The sequence below is a fragment of the Bufo gargarizans genome, chromosome 1, assembly GCF_014858855.1.
Source record: "Bufo gargarizans isolate SCDJY-AF-19 chromosome 1, ASM1485885v1, whole genome shotgun sequence".
Lineage (NCBI taxonomy): Eukaryota > Metazoa > Chordata > Amphibia > Anura > Bufonidae > Bufo > Bufo gargarizans.
The window spans coordinates 135,504,663-135,530,350 of NC_058080.1; the positions used below are offsets into that span (position 1 = coordinate 135,504,663).

A 25,688-nucleotide genomic window follows, 5' to 3' on the forward strand; every position below is an offset into this window, starting at 1 on the left:
CATCTGTATTACTTACATTACAACATTAAGTTCCGTAACAGAGAGGAAGGAGGCCGGGAGGACAGGCATGCGGGGCGTCACTACGTCACGCGCCCGTGCCGCCTGCTTCATTCATAAAGTGGGCGGCGCAGGCACGTGACGTAGTGAGTGACGCGCTGCCCGCCCGTCCTCCCAACCGGCCTCCTCCCTCCTCTCTGCTACGGAACTTAATGTTGTAATGTAAGTAATACTGATGGATTATTATATCTTAACAATGCAGGTTAGATCATAAGATTATACTACAGTTAGCGGGGCCAGTGCATTAGAATACAGGGACTGCACCGGTCCCCGCTGTCATGGATTCGTCGGATTCGAGTCCACGAATCCATCGAATACAACAAGATTCAAGGGATTTGTGGATTCAATGGATTTGTCGTCCCACCTCTGATTTTAACACTGTAGGTACATTTGCTCATGTTGGTGACATAATGTTCCTATCTAAAAAATAGCAAAAAAATGTATAGAAAACCCAGAGATAGGGCGAGAGATTTATTTGTTAAAGATTGTGCCTAGTTGGAAAATAAAATAAAAGACTATGTTTCATGTTCTTTCAAAAGTCTAACAATTTTAATGGCTAGAGGATCAATAATTTTGCCATCTAGAACTGAAACTTAGAGGATTCTCTGTTTTCATTTGAAATATCTTACAAAAAACATTGCTTATGAAAATATCTAAATCTAAGAACTTACTGTACATTTAGGAGTGAAGAACAAAGAGAAAACACTAGCTGGAAGCATATTTCACAGTAAGGTATAATGCAAATAAGTTTCGATAAAATGAAACAAAACTATGGTCCAGATACAGATGTAGCAGGGGTAACACACTCTTAACTCAAATTTCTTAAAGGGCTTCTGTCACCCCCCAAAACTCATTTTTCATTTTTGGGCATATTAAAATCTTTATTGGACGACTATTCCCTATATAGGACTCTTACCTTGTTCTGTGGCTTGGTTTCACTAAAAATCGTGCTTTTAAAATATGCAAATGAATTCACTACCAGCAAGTAGGGTGTCTACTTGCTGGTAGCCGCCGCATCCTCCTTTTAAAAAACGCCCCCTCCTCCAGTTGATTGACAGGGCCAGGGAGCGCTCACCTTCTCCGGCTGGCCCTGTCTGCAATTCAAATCCTGCGCCTGCACCTTACGTGTCTTCATTCTGCGCAGGCGCTCTGAGAGAAGGACGCTCGCTTCCTCAGCACTTCCTCAGTGCGCCTGCGCCGATGACTTCACCTCTAAACCCGAAAGAGAAGACGTCATCGGAGCAGGTGCACTGAGGGAGTGCTGAGTAAGCGAGCGTCCTTCTCTCAGAGAAGGCTTAAAACAAAAGCCATTGAAAATCAATTGCTTAACGCATTTAGTTGCATTTAGTTTATATAATATGTCTCATAAAGCATGTGTGTTAACCCTGTTACATCCGTATATCAAATGAAGAAAAAGGTAGCTTAAATTTTAAAAAGGTAGTAGTGGTTAGATAATGGTAGCATCTCACCACAGGCATTTTAAATTACATATTCTCACAAAAGGCAAACCAGGGTTGCTAAATCCACTTTTATTTAGGGTAAGTCAGAAATGCCCGGTAAGATGGTTCTTCCCTCCTGGCTAATTGGGCTAGCTTTTCACCCAGTGGTGCATTTGGAGTGGTAGTTGTGCTCTGATACAATGGGATAAGTGATGTAGCCATGGTATGTACGTGAAACCACAGTTTTAGGGAAGTTTCTGGAAAGGCCATAGATTTAGAAATACCGTATTATGCAGGGGAAAATGATACATACAGTAGTTATGGCATATGTGGAACCTAAGCATTTATATTTGTGACCAGAATGTTGCCAATTTATCACATTCTCACCATACATGTATGTAAGTGCAAGGGTACTTGAGACAGCGCCAGTATATGGGAGAATTGTCTGGACAGATTTTGTGCAGGGTTGCAAGAAGGTTCTTCTTTTTTATGCTGGAGACAATTGTATTGGCCAAAAGCATAGCCTAACCAATTGAAAAGTAGTCGGATTTTATAAGTTATGAACAATGCAAGGGCACAGGGGGTGTTGGTATACTCTGAAGATACTGGGGCACAATTGGTCACGGGAAAGTGGTAGATACAATTTATTGTGTTCCAAAAGCCTTTTTCCCATTGACTTGCATTAACGCCGTGTGTTCAGTCAAACCAGATCTGGCTTTTGCATGTTAAACCCGAAAAATGTGAAAAAAAAAGTTAAAGTCCATAAATGGCGGATCAGTTTTTTCCAATGCATTTTTTCATTGTGATCAAAATCCTGATCAGGATTCAAATGTAATCCGTTTTCACACATTTTTCCGGATCCGACGGGCATTTCCGGTGTCGGAATTGAACGCCGGATTTAAACAACGCTAGTGTGAAAGTAGCCTAAGCATTGTGGGCATTTTAGAAATATAATAATATATGCTCTAAAGAGGTTTTCTTACCATAATATTTTAAGACTCACCAACAAGGTGAGGCATAAAACATTGGGGGAGACTAATTAATAGTTTTTCCTTTTGTGCCAGAATATTTTGCCATTTTTATTTTGTACCATAGTTATTAACTGTTTATGTGTTTCTTAAATGTTTATATAAATGCCAAGTGTTTATGTTGTTAAATGTGCCCAAGATAGTGAAGATTTGTTTTTATTTGCTTTTTTTTTTTTTTGTCATTCTATAAGGGATTTGCAAGACATTGCACCATAACCATAACCATAACACATGAGGCTACAAGAATTTCTACTAACAGATTTTTACACTACTTTTTAGACCACCTTGATTCAGGTACAGGTTTTGACCTAAGATGTGACAAGACCTGTCAAAGATTAGTACAAAATAAACAGCAAAATAGGTCAAGTCAAAAAAATTATATGAAAAGATTACTTTCAGAACGTCACGAATGAGTACACAGTTACTTCATATACTGTATTTCTCTAGGGGAATGTGCAACACACATTTTAGCAGACTCCTGACTCTAGGCACAACTACAATCTACATCATTGACTCTTAGAAATTCAACCAATGTGTGGAACCCATTTGGGTTCTCAGAAATTGCCTTTTTTTTAATCCTTTATGGTAAGACTAGGGTAGAACAGACATAGCATCCTTGGCCAATAACCACAGAAAAACCACCCAGTGAACACAGCATTCTATATAACTCCTATATATTTACATATGGGAAGCCATTTATGTGTGGTCTACTCTCACCAGGCAAACTAGACTAAAACCAACCTGTAATGGTAAAATGTCTTTAAGACAAGAAGTATATATGGTAATATGTTTTGCATGCATTTAACTATGCATACTTAGTTGGGCACATAGCATACCAATTGTAAAATACTTCATACTTTATGTACCACATATTGCAATATGGGAGCCCACTCAAATTTTCGAAACCACTCAATATATACAGTACAATTACATACTTTAGTAGAAAACAACAAAAGTAAGTTTGCCATTGGCTAACTAGTTCCTGGGATGTGCCTATACTTGGTAAGGATAAAAAAGGAGCAAATAAAAATGTGTTTTTGTGTAAAATACTTAAAATGGTTGCCCTACAAACAAATATTCAAAAAATTTTAAACCAGTACCTGGACCTGAATAGATTTTTTTTTATTACTGTACATGTAATTTAAAATTTTGTAATAATTGAGTCACTTATTAAATAAAATCTATGTGTATAGCGCCATCTGCTGTTTATTATCTTTCTTATTTCTCTGTCCACCTAAGTAACATTGATGAATTGGACGCACATGCTTAGTTCTATTCTTCAATTTCCTGCAGCCCTATCTACTGTTAGAACATGTGACAGTTACAGGGATAAAGCTGTAACAAAAAAGACACACACTGAAAAGGATACACCTGCTGAGTTGTGACAGGGTGAGAACTGCAGCTGAAAGGGCACACACTCTTGCTGGTTTGAAAAAAATCTAGCAGAGCAATTGACGTATTGAATGGAAGAAGGTCTAGATCCATGTGATGTATAGGGCTGGAGATTATAATGTACTATTTTATACATCAGTCATGGGATAAACCCTTCAATGGAAATCTGTCAACAATTTTACGCTGTTCTAACTGCTAAGACCTTGCAGCTCATGCTGATGAGTCCTCATATTCATAGTCTCCCAGCTCTCAGGTAGCTTCAGATAGGCGTTTAGCAGCAGGTGTGCAGGGACAGCCAGGAGCTCAGGGACACATTGGCATGTGCTGTAGTTGTTTAATTGAGTCAATTAAAGAAAGTGACCCAGAGTTTTGAAAAGAAGACCTGTCATTAGTTAATTCTGCCTTTAGTAAGGACACCATAAAGGTGGTAACAGATTCCCTTTAAGGACCGTATTAGCATTAGTAGTGCTCCACACTTGCACTTGCAGGTTTGCACATTGTCAAAGTCATACACAGACCTCTATGACCAAGTAGCATAGTTGGTCTGCTCTGATACCCTTCCTTCTACCTATACATAAAATTACCCTATTAGGTGATATCTGTTGTCCTACCTGAGAGCAGAATATAATAGAGGGAGAGAATTTGGGGCAAAATTAATAAAAGAAGCATAAATCCTGACAAAAAGACAGTGAGAGTCCTAATAAGCCCACCCACATACACGATGATTGACAGCTCTTCCTGTATCAGTATATTCACAAAGAAGGCAGTCAATCATCCTACTTGGGTGTGGACTCTTACTGTCTCTCTTAGGAGTCCTCTCAGGATTTAATTTGCCTTTTACTGAGAAATCCAGCTCTAAATCATATCAACCTATACAGTACAGACCAAAAGTTTGGACACACCTTCTCATTCAAAGAGTTTTCTTTATTTTCATGACTATGAAAATTGTAGATTCACACTGAAGGCATCAAAACTATGAATTAACACATGTGTAATTATATACTTATCAAAAAAGTATGAAACAACTGAAAATATGTCATATTCTAGGTTCTTCAAAGTAGCCACCTTTTGCTTTGATTACTGCTTTGCACACTCGTGGCATTCTCTTGATGAGCTTCAAGAGGTAGTCACCTGAAATGGTCTTCCAACATATCCTCATATCCTGTTTTCAGATATGGCAGCAAAAATCACCTGATGGTTCCACTTTAAATAAATTAGAATTTAAAGGGGTTCCGCAGTTTGTTTAAATTGATGATCTAGCCTCACCGACACCGCCAATCTGCCTTCTCGCTGTTTAACGCAGGCCCAGTGACGTCACAACTAGTATCAACTGGCCTGGGCGCGGCTAAGCTCTGTTCACTGGCCCAGGCCAGTTGATACTAGTCGTGACATCACTGGGCCTGCGATAAACAGTGAAAAGGCCGTGGCGCTCCTGGAGTGCCTCTGCTTTCTCAAACAGCTGATCGGCAGAGGTCCCGGGTCCGGGCAGAGGATAGATCATCAGTTTAAACAAACTGCAGAACCCCTTTATCTAATAATAGAGAAAGAGATAAAGCAAAAAACAAAATTAAATGGCTTAACTCCTTGTGATTTTTCATTTCTGATTTTTTTATTTTATTTTTATTTTTTTATTCCCTGAATTCCCAGAGCCATTTTTTCATCTGTGTAGCTGTATAAGGGCTTGATTTTTATTTTATTTTTTGCAGGACAAACTTTCTAATGGCACTATTTAACACTGCATTCAATGTAGTAAGAAGTTGGAAAAAAGATCCAAAAGGGTGTAATTGGAAAAAATCCATCACAGTTTTATGGGTTTCAGTTTTATAGAGTTTCCTATGCGGTAAAGCTGACCTATTACCTTCATTGTCCAGTTCAGTACAATTACCATATGTAAAACAAAATGCTAAAGTTTAAAAAAATATATCTTTTTTCTTTGCATCGCCATGCTCTGTCCCTCATAACTTTGTATCTCTATAACTATGGAGCTGTGTGAGGGCTAATTTTTTGTGGGGCGAACCGCAGTTTTTACTGATGTAATTTTTCATGTTTTGGTGATTATGAGTACATGTCTTTATGACAACAGATAGACAACAGTATAATAAGTATCGATGACAAATGTATTGCATAGAAAAGCTTCTGTAGATGAGTGAAGAGCTTTATACTTGTATGCCTTTTTATATTTTACTTGATTCAATAGTGCAATCATTAGTACAATGTTGTTGTTTTTTTTTTTTCGACCTCAGATACATAATTGGGTGCATACATGAAAAACAGAACATTTCTTTTCATTTAATTACAATTCTAGCAACTGCATCGGTATATTTGTCACCAACACAAGACAAGCCCTGACTATATTTTTTGTTCTCCCACACAGGGGCACATCTGCGGTTATAATTGACATGCTCTGATAAGAGCCATGACCCCAATTTAACTATTGGAACGTTACCTAATGAGAACAAGAACACTGCCCGTGGCCAAGAAAGCTTTAAATAACATCTTCGATGATGCTAAATTGTTAATTGCCCGTGCGTCTTCTGTTCATATCTAAAAATGGATGTATAAGAAAACAGGCAAAAATTCTCTTTATTAAATGCTACCATCTGTGGTAGCTAAGAACTCAGTTTCTATGGTAACCACTGACAACAGCTAACATCATGTTTTCTTACATATGGCTGTATTCAATTTAATTGAGCAATAGTGCTGCTTCGTTTTTTTTCTGAAAATGTACAGTACCATTATTCTGCAATACTGCATTAAAGGTGCGGACCTAAGTGACTTGAATGACCCAGGTAGAAGCAGCTCTATTCCATTTGTAAATTATATGTGGCAGTTATAATGGTATATGTTGGGTCCATAAAAATATATACGGCACTTGCAGATGATACGTAATGAATGCACAATGCTATGCTAATGTGATCTATATTATAGAAAATACCTAACTAGTCTTATGGAAAGTCTACTGGATAATAGGCATTGGGACTTTCTTCCGCTATTACCCTTTTATCATTGTGAGTAATGATCTTGTATCCGTGTTCTTATATAATAATGTTATTGCTTAGGCGATATAACTCAAACTCAGCAAATAAAATTGATTTTTTTTATATATAGGAAGACAGATCATATAAAGCAGATTATTAATGGAGCATGTGGAAGAAGATACATTACCTTCCATACTGCGCCCGAAGAGAAGCAAACCACACAAAGCTATAGCGCATTGTTCTAAAGACTCAATGAAACAGGGGGAGGATAAGTCATAAGAGTTAAAGGGGTTGCCCTGCTATATTTTATATATATATATATATATATATATATATATATATATATTAATAAACTATCGTCAGGATAGATCATCAATATCACCCGACACCCCAAAAGCAGGTGGCACTCCATGTGAGCACCGCTTCCTGGTCATTACACTACGCAACATCTCCTCTGCAGTGGCGGCGTAGTGTAGTTACAAGTACTCACTCCATTTAAGTGAATAAACCAAGTAATTGTAATTACATTGCACTGCCGAATCTTCTGAGATGACGGGCAGTGTAATGGAGTGCCGCCCACTCTTCAAACAGCTGATCAGCTGTCAGACCCCAGCCGATCAATATATATGACAGGACCACCACGTCAAGTGCTCGTCAGAAAGAGCTTTCCTCCTATGTATATACAAATGCCTAATCTTAACCCGTTCAATACCAGCGCCGTACATGTACGGTGCTGGGTCGATGTGTAAACATGGCGCCCACTCGTGTGTGCAGCGGGCACTAGGGATCGACCGATATAGTTTTTTTTAGGGCCGATACCGATAATTTGTGAACTTTCAGGCCGATAGCCGATAATTTATACCGATATTCTGGGAATTTTCATTTTTGAAAAAAAATATAAATTCCTACACAAATCTGCTGAAAATTAATGTTTATGTGTTTTTTTTTTGTAAATCTTTCTTTGTCATTTATACTTAATATTTTGGTGTTTTATTATTTTTTTTTTTTACTTTTTTTGGTGTTTGTTTGTTTACTAACTTTTAGCCCCCTTAGGGACTAGAACCCTTGTCCTATTCACCCTGATAGATCTCTATCAGGGTGAATAGGAGCTCACACTGTCCCTGCTGCCCTGTGCTTTGTGCACACAGCAGCATGGAGCTTGCCATGGCAGCCAGGGCTTCAGTAGCGTCCTGGCTGCCATGGTAACCGATCGGAGCCCCAGGGGGCGCACTGCGCCACCAATGATTAATACGGGGGGGGCGCACTGCGCCACCAATGATTAATACTGGGGGGCTTGGGGGGCGCACTGCGCTACCAATGATTTATACTGGGGGGCTTGGTGGGGCACACTGCGCCACCAATGAAGATAAATCTCATTTATTCATATACAGGAGGCGGGATCTGGCTGCAGAATGACATAGCCGGCTCTCGACCTCTATGAGCGGTATCTGCGATCCGCGGCACCTGAGGGGTTAACTACTGCAGATCGCAGCTACTTGTCATAGAGGTCGGGAGCGGGCTATTTAATTCTGCAGCCAGCTCCCGCCTCCTGTATATGAATTAATGAGAGTTATCTTCATTGGTGGCGCAGTGGCCACAGCCCCGCCCCTCCTCTTGTCCTCCTTCCTCTCATTGCCGGCAGCACAGGGGGAGGGAGACACTGCTTCCTTCTCCCCTGTGCTGCTGAGAGAACACAGAGAGCACTGTCAGCAGCGCAATCTGTGTTCCCAATACGTTATCGGAATATCGGAAAAATAGATGCCGATACCAATAGTGGTCAAAATCCTGAATTTTGGCCGATAATATCGGTAAAACCGATAATCGGTCGATCCCTAGCGGGCACCATGGCCAGCAGATCTCTGCTGTTTCATACAGCAGAGACCTGCGGCTAATTACCGTGACCAGCAAAAATGCAGATCACGGTAATTAAATGCTTTAGATGCCGTGACCAAGTGACGTTACGGCATCTAAATGCATAAAAACTCAGGCTTATGGGCTTCCTACAGATGCCCCGTGTGGCCAATTGGAGCATCAGTACTTGTGCTGAACACTTTCAGCCTCGCTGATGAGGATGAAAGTGTTCATGCTGCAATTCTGATTTTGCCCACCAAATGGCAGGCCAGGATAAGAAATTAGCAAAAGTGAGCTTAAATGGCATTTTAAAAATCCCTGATAGACCAAAATAAAATAATTAAAAATTTAATTTATGGCTCATATATGAGCCACAAAATCGTCACATAAAATGAAAAAGAATGTTAAAAAATATATAAAAAATGAAAAAATATAAAAGTTTAAATCACCCCCCTTTCCGTATAATTAAAAAATAAATACCTAAATAACAATAAATATAAACATCATGGGTATCACCGTGACCGAAAACGCCCATACTATTAAAATAGAAAAAAAATTCCAATATGGCGAATGGCGTAACGGAAAAAAGGGTCAAAATGGCCGATTTAGGTGAGTATATGTAGTTTTAATATTTTATAACAATTACTGGCTCTAAAGAATTTTTATATAAGCCAGACAGCCCCTTTAAACAGTTTTTTTTTTAATTTATAGAATAACTCCTAGATATTTTACATTTAAAAAAAAAACTGATAGTGGCCAAAATAAAAAATTCTGTTTTGTCAGGACAGTTGGGTCTTCCTACCACCCTAACAAGAATTTTAGTACTTGGGTCCCGCATGTACGCCTCAGAGGCACTGCCAGGGTCTTACAAAATACATGTTTTGCATGCCTTATTTTACCACCGAGTAATAGTACCACCCTTTTGTGCCCCACACAGTAATAGTGCCTCCATACAGAGTCTCTCATTTTAATAATGTGTTATAGTGGTGGAGCTCCACACTCTAGGTTTGCTGACAGCAAAGACTTGGTAGTCGTAAACAGAGAAGAGAAGATTGAGGCACGCAGGTTCTTCTTTTGCAATTTATACCATTTATTAGTTTGATATTATTATATATGAATCATGATCCAGTTACATCATGCAACATTGTAGCCACTTTTGATAATCGCGCTGATCGGACATTTCGGTCCTAAAGGGACCTTTTTCAGCGGTCTAGTTATATGTTTCTTGTGGCTGAGGTGTGTGGCATGCTGGATCACGCCACACACCTCCGCCACAAGAAACATATAACTAGACCACTGAATAAGGTCCTTTTAGGACCGAAACATCCGGTCTGCGCGATTATCAAAAGTGGCTACAATATTGCATGATGTAACTGGGTCATGATTCATGTATGATGATGTCAAACTAATAAATGGTATAAATTGCAAAAGAAGAACCTGTGTGCCGCAATCTTCTCTTCTCTCATTTTAATAATGTCTTTTGTGCACCAGGACCCTATAAACAGTCCCCCCTTTGCATTAATTCAAGAATAAAAGAAACTCATCTGACACCATTTTACAAGTAAATCATGGGCATACGGTACAATGTAAACTGTGCCAAGTGCACAAAGATACAAATATGGCACCTGCGGATGAGCGCCATTGGAACTCTGTAGGCTACTAGAATCGGGAGTGGAGAAGTCTTGTGAAGTGAATGGTTTTCTACAGCTTATGGAGAGGTCTCTGCTCCCTGATAGATAACGAGCACTTTGGGGGAAATTTATCAAACTGGTGTAAAGTAGAACTGGCTTAGTTTCCGAAATCAGATTCCACCTTTCATTTTCCAAAGGAGCTGTGAAAATGAAAGGTCAAATCTGATTGGTTGCTATGGGCAACTAAGCCAGTTCTACTTCACACCAGTTTGATAAATCTCCCCCATTGTGTTTAGCAGTCAGGTGCTGCGCTGTTACAATAAGATATAGTGGAGGGGGGGGGGAGTGTTCTCCCTGTGGTGTGTCAAATATTCTTCCCTTCAGTATCTGCAGTCCCTTCCTACACTCTGCACTGACAAATTTCATGATTCTCCATGATTGTGAGACAGAGTAGACATGTCCCCTTCAGGCCTTGCACTCTATGCCTTGGCTAAGGGTTAGTGTAAACAGAAATCTGATCTGTAAACTAATGCTATGAGTTGTATCTACCGCCAATAGTGTATGAGTTGGAACCTAAATATTTTTTAAGTGACTAAATAGCACTTTGCCTCCTTGTTTAATAATGTGTATGTGCATTTAATATGCAAGGTATCAATGTACTGTATAAAGAACAAAATGAATACAAAAATATATTTATTCATATGTAGTGCTGGTCTAGTAAATTTTGTTTAAGTACATGACCTGGAAAAATTTTATTCAGCAAATATCTGACTTGCTTTATAATAACAATAACATAACACTGTGACAGTTCTATAACAAAGCTGCACAGATCTGATATATTAGGAAACCACATGATCAATTAAAGCTTAAAGAATACAATTATGTACTTGGAAGGTATGCACCGTATTTTTCAATTTATAAGAAGCACCTGATGATAAGACGCACCTAGGTTTTTGAGGCGGGAAATTAGAAAAAAAATATTTTGAACCAAAAGGTGTGCTTTTGGTGGGTTTTGAACTAATGGTGGTCTGTGGATGCCACCATTATGGGAGATCTGTGTATGACGCACTGTTATGGGGATCTCTGGACCACACACTGTTATGGGGGCATCTGTGGATGACACTGTTATGGGGATCTGTGGATGACGCACTGTTATGGGGGATCTGTGGATGACGCACTGTTATGGGGGATCTGTGGATGACACCGTTATGGGGGTCTGTGGATGACACTGTTATGGGGATCTGAGGATGACGCACTGTTATGGGGAATCTGTGGATGACACCGTTATGGGGGTCTGTGGATGACGCACTGTTATGGGGATCTGTGGATGACACCGTTATGGGGGTCTGTGGGTGACACTGTTATGGGGATCTTTGGATGAAATTGTTATGGGGATCTGTAGATGACACTGTTATGGGGATCTGTGGATGACGCACTGTTATGGGGGCATCTGTGGATGACGCACTGTTATGGGGGCATCTGTGGATGACACTGTTATAGGGGATCTGTGGATGACACTGTTATGGGAGGAATATATGAATGACACTGTTATGGGAGTATGGGGGGGATCGGTGGATAACACATATAGAGCATCTTATGCTCTATATGTGTCTTCCACAGATTCCCCCATAACAGTATTCCTGTGTAAATAGTGACCAATACAGGGGGTGGAGGCCAGCAACTGCTGTTGGAATCGCACCGAGGCTGGTGCAGTCACTGTACTCTATTACACCGGGCCCCACTCACAGCAGTCTTTATATGTAAAGTGTAGTCATGGGAGCTTTGTTAAAGTATTGCAATCCTCTGCAGCAGCGCAATCCTCTGCAGTACTCACTATCAAACTATTGTAGCAGGCAGGCCGGCCGGCAGCGTATTGTCACTCACTCTGTCACGCACCTGCTCCTCCCACTTTATTAATGAAGCAGGCGGAGCTGGCGCGTGAAGGAGTGAGTGACGTTACGATGCCGGCCTGCCTGCTATGGTAGTTTGATAGTGAGTACTACAGAGGATTGTGCTACTGCAGAGGATTGTGATACTTTAACAAAGCTTCCATTAATACACTTTACATATAAAAACTGCTATGAGCGGGGCCCGGTGTAATAGAGTACAGTGACTGCACCGGACGCGATTCCAACACCAGTTGAGTTGCAGGCCTCCAGCCCCTCCTCATTCCCCGCTGATTCATTGCAGGCCGGGCTGTGCAGAATAGTGTCACCAGAGTAAAAATGGCAGCATTCGCTTTATAAGACGCACTGCCATTTTCCCCTCACCTTTGGGGGGGGGAAGTGTGTCTTATAAAGTGAAAAATGCTGTATTTATACAATATTTTACTGTATTAAGTTGTGTGTATACTAGCCCTGCACATACAGATGTGACCACCCTTACCTATTCTTGAATTTGATTAGGGACTTTCATTTCTCATGAAAAAAAAAAACTATATAATATCACAAAATGCTTGCAAAACCCTTGACAGGCTGCAAATCATAACGATGTTCACTTTTGGGACGTCATCCCACAGCGCTCCTAGAGCTGCAATCACCTATGTGGGCAAAGTTGCCAAATACTACTCTTTACCACTTAGTCCAGCCTGAAGAAAGTTGATATTGGCTACCATTTTACCGTCACTATTATGAAACTCTGATGGAATGGGGTTAACATTTGATCCTGCCCTGTCCTTTAAGCCACACATCCAAACCCTCACCACCATCTCTCGTATTTGCGCCTTCCTCACCACTGAGTCGATTAAAATACTAGTGCATGCTCTCGTCATCTCCCGCCTGGACAACTGCAATCTCCCGCCTGGACATCCTCCTGTGTGTCATCCCATCTAGCACTCTCGCTCCACTCCAATCTATCCTCAACTCTGCTGCCCAGTTAATCCACCTCTTCTCGTGTTTCTCCTCTGCCTCCTCTCTCTGCAATCCCTTCACTGGCTCCCCATTACCCAACGAATTCAGTTTAAAATACTTACAACTACATATAAGGCTGTCCACAACCTGTCCCCTCCTTACATCTCTGAGCTACTTTCCCGATACATCCCCACACATAATCTCAGATCCTCACAGGACCTCCTCCTCTGTTCTCCTCTCATCTGTTCTTCACACAATCAACTATAAGATTTCTCACATGCCTCTCCAATACTCTGGAACTCACGACTCCAACACATCAGGCTCTCCCCCAACATAAAAACCTTCAAGAGTAACCTGAAAACCCACTGTTTCAGTAGAGCCTACCATCTGTAATGAGCATGCTGCCGCCACACAGCCACTTGAGCAGCCTATACCCTCACCTACTGTGTTCTCCCCTTCACTTGTGGATTGTAAGCTCTCGTAGACAGGGTCCTCTCCCCCTCTGTACTAGTTTATTAATAGTTTCTTGTTTATTGTATTTTTATATTTGTGTAACCCTGGCTGAAGGTACTGCGCCATGGAATTAATGGTGCTTTCAAATAAATAATAATAATGGAATAAATGGACTACGCATCTGTAGAAAAAAAGGTTTAGAGTATTGTTTCATATTATTCTCAGTTAATTTATATGACTGGTCCTGTGACAGCAAGGTCCAGAACCAGCACCCGGCACCTACTACTCTACACTTGAAGAAAGTACAGCTTCTGTCAACTTACATCAGAACCATTAGGTGGTCACACGTAGATTTATATAGGATAAACATCTTGTGACACAGTATCATTAAAGCTGCCTATCTCTTGCCACCTATATCTGTATATGTTGAGCAAAGAGAAAAGGTAAGGTTTGATACCTCTTAACTGTGAGCTAATGTATTTTCAAAGTGGTGTTAAAACCTATGTAACATAAAAACTCAAGCTAAGACATCCTTAAAATAATAACCCCCATTGGGCACCACACACCCTAGCCTTCTACGTTAGGATGAACCCCAACTATTCAATGGAGGAAAGTCCATGGAAAATGCATCTCATGATTACACGGTAACTGATTGCTGGTATTTCAGAACTTAATATTCTTCCCTTAGCCTTTGAATTATCCTAAATAGCTATCAATGCTTTTGCAAGGGGTCCATAAGTAACCATTCCAGGTCTGGCCATGGTGTATGTGAGCCCATAAGAATTTTGGATTAACAAGTATAAAACATGTTTACCCTGATTACTATGCCCACCCACGTGGGCCCAGGCATCTGTCAAGGCTTGTCTGGTGTTGATGCCAGCCTGCTCTATTCTGTAAAGAATCCCCCAATTATTAAAATTTTATTAAAAAAAAGAGGCATAGCTTTTGTGTGCATTTAGTCCAAATGCATGTGCAGTTGTAAATCACAAACAGCATCTTCACCAGACTTTTCCATCTTCTCATATAAATGTTATCACACATCATTGCGACAATATAAATGATCCCTTACGTGGTTTTAACAAAGGTGTTGTACATTGTTTAGATACTTTCAGCCATGAAGAAGAAAACTTGCAGATTTAAATGAGAAATAACATTGAATATAGAGATGACTGAATTTCTTGAAATTCGTATCGGGCCTGATTCACACAATTAGGTGGGCATGGTTAATTTAGGTCTAAACTAATTTGACCCGAATCAAACATGCCTCACTTGCCCTGAAAATTCATGTCTACCCTTCTATAATTAATAATGTCAAAGTGACATTTTTTTAAATTAAAAACAAAATTATTCCTTTTTGGAAGATGACTTCCTCTATGTTTGCTGACCTTAAAAAAAAAGTGGCCATCAAATTGAGAAATTCATGTGATTGGTTAGAATCATAGGGGCACATTTATTAAGACTGGCATTTTAAACCCCTAAGCTGGCGGTGGTTCCGCTAAAGTTAAGAAGAGGTGCAGGCCTTTTCATAACTTCGGCGGATCCTCCACCAGTTCTAAATGACAGCTTCTTTGCATTTAGACCTTTTTTTACGCCTATAGAAAATAATGGATGAGGTGGGCCTGACGGCCTGTCCCCTTTTCCAACTCACAACACGCCCACGTTTTTAGACCTGGAGTAACTTTTTTAGATCTAGGCGTAATTTAGCTTAATAAATTACCCCCATAATTTTTGGGAAAATTCATAACAAATTAGATTCTAATTAAATACCATCAACTGTTACAACATGGTACACAGCATCCCTTTCCTATGGTACATATCACATATACCTATCATACATATAGTTGTGGGGTCTCAGAAAGCGAAGATTCTATAAACTAAAAGAACTGTCTATGTTGAACTGAAGAATAAAGTTAGCTCAATGAATTTAATTACTTACAATGTAATTTCCCTGTTCAAGCAAGGCTACAAATTGATATCTTATCAAGGAAAAGAATTACCTAGGAAAAAAGAAACTATTCAGTGATTCACAGCAATCAGGAAAAAAAAACAGACTGCAATGCAGTAAAATGTTCATTATTGTGTCACCTCATTCTATTAAAATCACTCCCATCCCTTAAGGGTAATGAACACACAATTTAATATGGCTGGTAAAGATACACCAAATTCTCAGGCCTTAAAACCAAATGTAACGGTTCCAAAACTTCCAATGAACAACATTAGTGTGTAGACTCTAGGAAAACCACATGTATCAGCGACAGCTCATGTCTGTAACTGAACATGAACTAATGTATAGTGGAAAATGTAAGAAATCCAGGCTGCAGAAGACGTTGCACATAAAGATAGCACTCCTACTCAAACATAGTTTGAAGACAGACACGGACAGAGTGTATTGAACAAATATATCCCCAAGCATATGAATGCAACTATAGACATCGCATGACCTAACGTATATAGATATTAGCATGCATATATGAACAAGCAAGTGAAATCTGATTCTAACCCCACCAAGATCAGGGGTCGGGATGAATAGAAACATTGAATTCCATATATATGAATTATAATAGAGCAGGTTAACCTTCATTCAATACAGATAAGTCCACACTTACATTAGACCAGGCATCCTCAAACTGCGGCCCTCCAGCTGTTGTAAAACTACAACTCACACAATGCCCTGCTGTAGGCTGATACCTGTAGGCTGTTCGGGCATGCTGGGAGTTGTAGTTTTGCAACAGCTGGAGGGCCGCAGTTTGAGGATGCCTGCATTAGACTGAAGTTGGTTAAGGACTCCAATATTTTAAGAAACCAACGTAATACATCGCAACATTCTAAAAACCATTTACGGGATGCAATGCACAACCACTTGGGGGCCACACGTATAGAGAAGACATTTCTTAACATAACATTGCAAAATCATGTTTAAAAAGAAAATTAAAAAAGCTGGGCTTCATATTGACACATACTGTAAATCAGGACATGTACAGCCAAGAGAGAAGGTAAGTAGGGAGGGACACATCTGTATAATAAGATACAAATATGTATCACTTAGAATCTGTTTTCTTACTCAGCAACCATCTAAAATCACAATACACCTAAGACAATCCTCCATCTCTTAGACCTGCCTTCAGGTTTTACCTGACTGTAGTTAAGGGCTCATGCACAAAACGCAAAATAAGGATCCACAAAAAATAAGGATGACATCTGTGTGCATTTCGTATTTTGTGAAACGGAACAGCTGGCCCTAATAGAACTGTCCTATCCTTGTCCGTAATGCTGACAAGCAGAGCAGAGAGGAGGATGAGGCAGCTCTTTAGCTCAGTGTTGTGAAGTAACTTGTCCTGCTATGTGATTAGGACAGATTTTGTGTGTGCTAATAGGACAGCAGACATTTAATTTCTCCTAGTGATTGCTCCCTAGACAAAACGAGCCATTAAATCTAATGGGTATTTGGGAATATATTTAAAATAAAGTAATATTTAAGTTTTTTTATATTCTAAATTCTCAGAGAACCCCTTTAATGTATTCCTAGTCACATTTGGAAGAGGCAAAAATGCTTTAAAAATACAAATGCTTACATGATAGGGCAAACCGATTCACCAAACATGCAGACAGTAACAGTCCTTGTAAATTGTATGTTTCCTACATATTTTAATCAGAATGCTTTATATGGATGTTTAGCACTTCATCTTGATGTATGTGCAGCTCATGTAGGTAAATTGGACATAAAACAACCGGTTACCTCATGAATACTGGTTCTAGCCACTACAGTTGCAAGAAAAAGTATGTGAACCCTTTGGAATGATATGGATTTCTGCACAAATTGGTCATAAAATGTGATCTGATCTTCATCTAAGTAACAACAATAGACAATCACAGTCTGCTTAAACTTATAACACACAAATAATTAAATTTTACCATGTTTTTATTGAACACACCATGTAAACATTCACAGTGCAGGTGGAAAAAGTATGTGAACCCCTAGACTAAAAAAACATTGCTGCATGTTTACAGTTTGCACAAGAGCACCTGGATGTTCCACAGCAGTACTGGCAAAATGTTCTGTGGACAGATGAAACCAAAGTTGAGTTGTTTGGAAGAAACACACAACACTATGTGTGGAGAAAAAGAGGCACAGCACTGATGTGTCAGGGCCTGGACCGATTGCTATCATCAAAGGAAAAATGAATTCCAAAGTTTATCAAGACATTTTGCAGGAGAACATAAAGCCATCTGTCCGCTGAAGCTCAACAGAAGATGGGTGTTGCAAAAGGACAACGACCCAAAGCATAGAAGTAAATCAACAGCAGAATGACTTAAACAGAAGAAAATACGCCTTCTGGAGTGGCCCAGTCAGAGTCCTGACCTCAACCCAATTGAGATGCTGTGGCAAGACCTCAAGAAAGCTATTCACACCAGACATCCCAAGAATATTGCTGAACTGAAACAGTTCTGTAAAGAGGAACGGTCAAGAATTACTCCTGACCGTTGTGCACGTCTGATCTGCAACTACAGGAAACGTTTGGTTGAAGTTATTGCTGCCAAAGGAGTTGCCAACCAGTTATTAAATCCAAGGGTTCACATACTTTTTCCACCTACACTGTAAATGGTCACATGGTGTGTTCAATAAAAACATGGTAACATTTAATTCTGTGTGTTATTAGTTAAGCAGACTGTGATTGTCTATTGTTGTGACTTAGATGAAGATCTGATCAGATTTTATGACCAATTTGTGCCGAAATCCATATCATTCCAAAGGGTTCACATACTTTTTCTTCTTGCAACTGTATATGGCTAGACAGAAGTAGGTGTGTGTGTGTGTGTACATATATATATAGGTCCTTCTAAAAAAATTAGCATATTGTGATAAAGTTCATTATTTTCTGTAATGTACTGATAAACATTAGACTTTCATATATTTTAGATTCATTACACACCAACTGAAGTAGTTCAAGCCTTTTATTGTTTTAATATTGATGATTTTGGCATACAGCTCATGAAAACCCAAATTTCCTATCTAAAAAAATTAGCATATTTCATCCGACCAATAAAAGAAAAGTGTTTTTAATACAAAAAAAGTCAACCTTCAAATAATTATAACAAGTGCACGGGTCAAGCTTGGATTCTTGACCAAAAATCCCAATTTGAAGTGAATTATATAACCTGATCCATTGAGGGGATCAAAGGGATTAAAACTTAACATTTAATGGTGATCAATTAGAAAAAATGGCACAAAAGAGGAAACATATACATAAATAGACAGGCCCGGAAGGGCCAGACACACTTGCACGAATAAACCCCAGTAACGGGAAATGGAACGTTCTCACCCAAATAGTTGATAGGTGAACCGATCTCTGTAGATGGAACCTCGGTGACAGGGTCGCAGGTAAGGAGTCCGGTTCAAGGCGGGTGCTGGTTCCAGGAGTGCGTGCAATGAGGATGGTACCACAAGTACTGGACGGTAGGCAAGGTCGGGAAAGATAGTTCCCTAGTGTATCCCTGAAAATAGGGGAGGGGCTAGTCGACCCTACCTACCTATACGGAGTGCTTGCTCCGCAAGGAGCGACCCCGTCCGGATACCTAACCCTGGTGGGGCCGGTGTCCCTAATAAGCCCTAGCAGTGTCCCGACGTGTCACGTTTCAGTTTGGGTTAACGCATCAGGGGACGTGAGAAAATGGGCTAGCAGGCACTATTGTGCCTGAAAGGCGAAAAAAGGCTGTTGGCTAGACCTGTAACGGGGACTAGCCGCAGAAGTGGGAGCTTAGGCAGTAAAATAGAGAAAATATTAACTATTTAGAACTGCCGAAAGGTCCAGTGGGGCCTATTCAAACTCCGGGTACAGTGGCCAGGCTAGTGGAACCGGACCACCAAAAATCCTAAACACAGGACCGCAGGTGCTGGTTGGCCAGTGGGCTGTCCAGATACACCAGCAGGGACGCCAAACCGGCGTAATGCGGTCACAGTGGGGCCCAGATCAAGGGTATGAAAAAGGGGGGGCTGTCAGCAATTGTTACCTTGACGAGTGCCGTTTAAATGAGGAGCCAGAGCGCGCCCTTTTTGCAGGGCACGCCCCCTCCGGATGTCACATGGAGACCGGGCAGGCTGAATCCTGTGAACAGCAGGCCTGCGTGCGCTGGAGCGCAGCGTCAGGCGGCGTGTGCGTTCCACATGTCGCCACCGCGACCGCGCCCCAGGAAAGGGGGCGGGGTCGGGTGGAGCGCACATGGAACGCAGACGCCAGCCGGAGACGTCGCGAGGGCACGCAGGAGAGCAGGAGGGGTAGGGTAAAGGCCACTGGGGGCGGGTCTGGCTACCTAGCAACCGGACGCAGCGCAGAGGCGCGCGGTGAGCCGGTGGCCATAATATGAGACCAGCGTGTCGGCGGTCTCAAGAGATAAGAGGAGAGAAGGTGCTCTCAGCAATCAGAGCTTCTATGGGAGGGAAAACTTAAGCAAGGAGGCCCAGATACTATAACAGAGGGCCGGCAGAGGGGTCAGGAGGCATAGAGGACAAGAAGTGATTGTGACTAAATAAATTATTGAAAAAAGATCAATGAAGCAAAGGGGCTGAACAAAAAGACCAATTAAATGTCAATTAAATGTCGTCAATTGTTCACAGGAAGCAGCTAAAATTGAGCTGTTCGTTGAGCCCCAATGGTGTCATGGATTTAAGATAGTATATCCAGCGAAGTTCACGCTGAAGAATTAGCCGGTCCCAATCGCCTCCGCGGCGCGGTGGGAGGACCCGGTCAATGCCCATGAATGTCACGTGGGCAGTGCCGTTGTGATGGGTACGGATGTGGTTGGCTATGGGCGTGTCCTTACTCTTTGAAATATCATTGAGATGTTCACCCACCCGCCTGCGAAACTCTCGTATGGTCTTGCCAACATATTCCTTGCCGCATTCGCAGGCTAGGCGGTAAATCACCCCCCGGGTCTTACAGTTGATGAAATGGTTAATAGTGTAGACCTTGCCGGTGTTGTGGCTACAAAAGGTCCTGCCTGTTTGCAGATGGCTGCATGCAATGCACCCACTGCATCTGTAACAACCCTTGATGTTTGACTGCAACCAGGCGGTACCTGGGGGTACAGGCGGTATAAATTCACTCGAGACCAATCTGTCGCGGAGGTTACGACCCCTGCGGTAGGTGATATTAGGGTGAGGACCCAGGACCTCTCTGAGGTCTGGATCCATCAGTGAGGACACCCCAATTTTGAGATAGAATGTTGCGGATCTCAGGTGCTGCACGGTTGAAAGTACTGATTAGGCGGATAAGATTACCCGTCTGTTCCTGATGGGGTTTAGGAATAAGGAGGTCTGTACGGTCTGCCTGGAGTGCTGCTCTGAAAGCCAATCGCAGTACCCTATCGGGGTATCCCCTCTGAAGGAATCTCAGACGCAGATCCGCAGCCTGACAAATAAATTCCTTTTTCGAAGAACAATTTCTCCTAAGGCGGAGGTACTGGCCCTTTGGGATGCCTTTCCTAAGCGGGAGCGGGTGACTGCTTTCCCACCTAAGCAAGTTGTTGGTGGAACTGGGCTTCCTGTACACAGTCGTGGTCAGTTCTCCTTCCGCTGTTTTGGAGATAAGGACGTCCAAAAATGGTAACTGGGCAATGTTATTCTCGCTGGTGAAGCGAAGGCCTATGTTGTTGATATTCAGCGCTTTCACCAGAGAGCAGAAGGATACTTCATCACTGTTCCAGATGATGAAGATGTCGTCAATGTATCGCGCCCACAGTCCCACAGGGTCCAAGAGTGCGGACCCGGTGTCTGTGAACACCAGGGTTTCCTCCCACCAGCCCAGGAACAAGTTGGCATATGATGGGGCACAAGGGCTCCCCATCGCAGTGCCCCTGAGCTGGTGGTAGATCCTGCCGTTGGTTTATTCGTGCAAGTGTGTCTGGCCCTTCCGGGCCTGTCTATTTATGTATATGTTTCCTCTTTTGTGCCATTTTTTCTAATTGATCACTCTTCAAATAATTATGTTCAGTTATGCACTCAATACTTGGTCGGGAATCCTTTTGCAGAAATGACTGCTTCAATGCGGCGTGGCATGGAGGCAATCAGCCTGTGGCACTGCTGAGGTGTTATGGAGGTCCAGGATGCTTCCATAGCGGCCTTAAGCTCATCCAGAGTGTTGGGTCTTGCGTCTCTCAACTTTCTCTTCCCAATATCCCACAGATTCTCTATGGGGTTCAGGTCAGGAGAGTTGGCAGGCCAATTGAGCACAGTAATACCATGGTCAGTAAACCATTTACCAGTGGTTTTGGCACTGTGAGCAGGTGCCAGGTCGTGCTGAAAAATGAAATCTTCATCTCCATAAAGCTTTTCAGCAGATGGAAGCATGAAGTGCTCCAAAATCTCCTGATAGCTAGCTGCATTGACCCTGCCCTTGATAAAACACAGTGGACCAACACCAGCAGCTGACATGGCACCCCAGACCATCACTGACTGTGGGTACTTGACACTGGACTTCAGGCATTTTGGCATTTCCCTCTTCCCAGTCTTCCTCCAGACTCTGGCACCTTGATTTCCGAATGACATGCAAAATTTGCTTTCATCCGAAAAAAGTACTTTGGACCACTGAGCAACAGTCCAGTGCTGCTTCTCTGTAGCCCAGGTCAGGCGCTTCTGCCGCTGTTTCTGGTTCAAAAGTGGCTTGACCTGGGGAATGCGGCACCTGTAGCCCATTTCCTGCACACGCTTGTTTCTACTCCAGACTCAGTCCACTGCTTCCGCAGGTCCCCCAAGGTCTGGAATCGGTCCTTCTCCACAATCTTCCTCAGGGTCTGGTCACCTCTTCTTGTTGTGCAGCGTTTTCTGCCACACTTTCTCCTTCCCACAGACTTCCCACTGAGGTGCCTTGATACAGCAGTCTGGGAACAGCCTATTCGTTCAGAAATTTCTTTCTGTGTCTTACCCTCTTGCTTGAGGGTGTCAATGATGGCCTTCTGGACAGCAGTCAGGTCGGCAGTCTTACCCATGATTGCGGTTTTGAGTAATGAACCAGGCTGGGAGTTTTTAAAAGCCTCAGGAATCTTTTGCAGGTGTTTAGAGTTAATTAGTTGATTCAGATGATTAGGTTAATAGCTCGTTTAGGGAACCTTTTCATGATATGCAAATTTTTTTTGATAGGAATTTGGGGTTTTCATGAGCTGTATGCCAAAATCATCAATATTAAAACAATAAAAGGCTTGAACTACTTCAGTTGGTGTGTAATGAATCTAAAATATATGAAAGTCTAATGTTTATCAGTACATTGCAGAAAATAATGAACTTTATCACAATATGCTATTTTTTTTTTAGAAGGACCTATATATATATTAGCCATTATTTAGCCACAAAATTGAGAGAAACAGCATTAACCGAACAAACATGCATTTCAGATTTCCCACAGACTTTCTGGACCTGACGTAAAAAAAGAAAGAAAAGAAAGAAAACTAATACAAAATGCAAGGGCAAAACATGCCAAAAAAACCTAAGTGTGAATCCCCCATTATACTGAATGTAAGCTTTTTAGTCTACATGACTAAATCATCTACTGGAGCATAAGAGATAATCAGAATATCGGTGACATTTGTTTAATATGATAAATTGTTTTAATGAGATGAATTCATATACCTAACTGATGCATACCGAATTCCTACATTAGCAACATGATTAAGCATAAGATTAAGAGAGTAATAATTTTCTTAAGAGACTTGCTACGGTTAAAGGATTTAGTTGCCAGGTTTTTTTTACAAGGAGAATGAAAGCCCATCAAAACACATACGATAAAATGAGAAAGGCTCCCATACACTGTGCCAGACACTCCTCTCAAATGCACCAACCGAAAGAGCAACCATTCTGGAAATTACTCCCAAGTCCAAGAGGTAAAGGAACTACAAAAAGTCAAATATATTTTTCCTTTTTATTAATATTTGCAAACAAAAAAATAAAAAATTTTCAAAAAGTAAATAAATGAATTAAAAGAAGTAACAACATTCAATTTAATGAGCAACAAAACCCTAAATCTATTAGATCTAATAATAGTCAAGTCTGAAAGTAATGAAGGTAAACCGTGTTCTTGTATAAAAGACATGTGCCCCGGGCTTAGCAAAAACAAATAATGATGTCCTTCTTATATAATTTATTTAATGATCTAAAGTGTCAGATGATCTTATAGTAACAAGAGTGAAGTAGGGCACACGTAGCACATTATTAAAAGCATTATGCAACTAGGCTGAAGAAGGAGACATTGCAAAATGAGATACCATAGAAACTTTCTCAGGAACAGAAAAGTTCTAGGTCAGGCTACAGCTACACAGTGATCTTGGTCTCGTGACAGCTGTCATGCCCAACTAGCTTATGGCAGATGGGCAGCCTTAGAAATGAATAGGGTCACAGCGCGACTCACAAGTTTGCTGCGACCCCAGAATCGCTAAATATTCAACTCTGCTGGATTTTTGGCAATTCTGGAGTTGAAGTTGCAGCAAACTTGAAAGATGCCCTGCGACCCCATTCTTATCTATGGCTGTCCTGCTACCATGAGATAGTTGGGCATGACAGCTGGCACGCGAACAAGATCACTGTGTAGGCTTAGCCTAATGTAAGAAGAAAGGTACAGCAAATGCCTTCTGAATAACTATACAAGTGTACTAGAGCTGAACTGATCATGTAACTCTTTAGTATTGGAATGTGTGCAATAAATATGGAGATTTAGTTGCAGACCGTTATATTACTGCAGGATTTTACAGCTGAAAAACAGTCAAGGTACAAAGTGACAAATGTGGAAAAGGACATGTGCTGACAAGGAAACAAAAGTAAAGAAGATCCTGCTAAGCAGAACCTTCAATCTATTGGAGAAGATGGGAAGAGTGTATTAGTTACAGCACTGATTGCATATACAATAGGGAAAATAGTAGCGCTACAAAAAGTCTCAGTGTAGCTCTAGCCTACGTAAAGCTGCTCAAGGTGAGGTTTCCACAGCGGAGATGATACTGTAGGAGCTGCACAGAAGAAATCTTAAGAGGTGGGAATGAAGTATTGTAAAGAAACTATTGCAGGGCATTAGATGAATAAATGTGATAGAATTCTGGCTTAATTTGCACCAAAAAAACCTGCGTACATGCCTTGTGCCACAGTTATTGTGTGGCTCTGGCACGTTTGGCAAATTGTTATACAGATTTGAAATGGGTTGAGGCTTAAGAGGGCATAGCCTACAAAAGAGGGCCATGGCTTAAAATGTGCTAAACTGAACCAAAATTGGGTCTACTGTAAGCCAACATAACAAGAGAAAGAAACATGTCTACAAAGTGTAGCAAGATGTTGCAAAGGTGATACATTTGGCCTGACTTCTGCCTTACGGGTTTAGTTTTAAAGGGAACCTGTCACCGGGATTTTGGGTATAGAGCTGAGGACATGGGTTGCTAGATGGCCACTAGCACATCCGCAATATCCAGTCCCCGTAGCTCTGTGTGCTTTTATTGTGTAAAAAAAAAACGATTTGATACATATGCAAATTAACCTGAGATGAGTCCTGTCCCTGACTCATCTCACATACAGGACAAATCGTTTTTTTTTACACAATAAAAGCACACAGAGCTATGGGGACTGGATATTGCAGATGTGCTAGCGGCCATCTAGCAACCCATGTCCTCAGCTCTATACACAAAATCCCGGTGACAGGTTCTCTTTAAGCTATTTAAATGTAAGACAATAATAATAATTGTGTCCTCCTTATGAGTTCTGCCAAAATGCTAACTCATGTGTGCTACATCGTGATTTTCTCTGTCACCACACAACATAGAGTATCTAAAAGAAAAACTATAATTTTTAACATATAAAATGTAAGCTACCAAAGGGTGTGGAGCGATAGGTCCCAGTGAAAAGATCTACTGAAGAGTACAGACTACTAAACACCACTGCCAAAGAATATAAATGCAAACAGAAATCACGAATGTCCGCTCTGCAACAACTTCACTGATTAGCAAATGTTGCCATGTCTTTTCATAGAAAAATGGAATTAATTGG

The 25,688-nt window shown here is 41.2% G+C and overlaps 1 protein-coding gene across 1 annotated transcript in view; it reads right to left on the bottom strand.

Moving 5' to 3' along the window:
• Positions 1–25,688, bottom strand: part of GABRA2 (gamma-aminobutyric acid type A receptor subunit alpha2) — a 228,773-nt gene that overhangs the window by 199,760 nt on the left and 3,325 nt on the right. The gene's annotated exons all lie outside the window — the stretch shown is intronic.